The sequence below is a fragment of the Condylura cristata genome, unplaced genomic scaffold (genome assembly GCF_000260355.1).
Source record: "Condylura cristata isolate star-nosed mole 26May11 unplaced genomic scaffold, ConCri1.0 scaffold00016, whole genome shotgun sequence".
Classification (NCBI taxonomy): Eukaryota; Metazoa; Chordata; class Mammalia; order Eulipotyphla; family Talpidae; genus Condylura; species Condylura cristata.
In genome coordinates, this window is record NW_004567117.1 from 6,191,082 (window position 1) to 6,192,423 (window position 1,342).

Below are 1,342 nucleotides of genomic sequence, written 5' to 3' on the forward strand. Positions count from 1 at the left end.
ATCGAACTCATGCGGAAGCGGCTTTAGTTTCTCAGTGCAGTGCTTTAACCCGCTGCGCCACCAGGGAGGGCCGGGATTTTTTTTTTTTAATTCTTGCACCGTTCTTAGAAAAAGAAATGAAAGATAGAAATGGTAATTAGATGTGACTTGATAACTTTCTATAAACTCTGATCCCAATATGCTATTACACCATGCAGACACAAGGGGGTGCTAGAGATAAAGAAAAGAGCTTTTCCTAAGCATCCAGCCAGAGAGTAAGGATGCCTGATAGCCTTGGGCCATCAGCAAAGGCCACCTTGATTGGTTAGCAGAGGAGGATAATTGGTAACTGGTATTTGTATAAGGCTGCAAAATTTACTTCAAATCTCATGTCATTTCTTTACATCTTTGCTGCAAACCTTGATGCCTCATCCCTTTGTTCTTTCATCACTTACTGTCTAATACTTCCCCCAGGCACTATGCTAAGAACTGTGATAGGATTTGGAAAATGCTGACCCAGGATATTAAGGGGCCACACATGATAGGAAGAGAAACACAGAAGTAGTTCCCAGATTTTGGAGTCTGACAAGTAGGTGTAGAGTCAAGTTTGGTTGTGAATAGCTGTGTGACTTTAGGCAAATTAATTATTAACTTCTTGAACCCCTATTTTCTCATAAAAGGTCATAGTTATATATATATATTAAAACTTTGCTGAGAAAAGTAGTATTGTTTTATCATGTAATCAAGTTTTTAGAAAGAAGTAGTGATGTTTGCTTTCTGTTATTTAAACAATAAGTCTTTAAAACCCAGTTTTACTGGGTTTTCACTTAGGATGCTATACTTCCATCAGAATAGTTGATTTATGTTTAGATTACATAAAATTCACAGTTGAAAATGTGAATTCACCTACCCAAGTTTTTCAAACACATTAGAATTTCCATTCTTCACCAAAACTTAGTTTTACCTTTAATATTTGTGCCTTCATTGGCAACACTGCTTCAGTGTTTTGCCATAGGGATGAAAAAAAGATACCAAGTAGAAGGTGTTGTTGGAATACTACTTGGCAATGAAAAATACAAACTTAGGCCAGTTACAGCACATGGATGGAGCTGGTAGGAATGATGTTCAATGAAGTAAGTCAGAAGGAAAAAGAAATATATTGGATGGTTTCACTTATAGGAAGAACATAGGAAACCATACAAGAAGTCACGAAAAAAAAAAAGAAAAAGACTAGTTGGGGAACTATAAATTGGAGACATTCTACAGGGGAAGGGGAGGGAGAGGGATCAAAATGGGAGGGAAGAGCACAAGAATCTATGGTTCATGGGTGTCTTAGTGGTGGAAATTTTTTTTTCTTTCTTTT

General features: G+C 37.0%; 1 protein-coding gene across 1 annotated transcript in view; it reads left to right on the top strand.

The window, feature by feature from the left end:
* LAMA1 (laminin, alpha 1) overlaps window positions 1-1,342 on the top strand; it is a 137,846-nt gene that overhangs the window by 69,025 nt on the left and 67,479 nt on the right. The window lies entirely within an intron of this gene.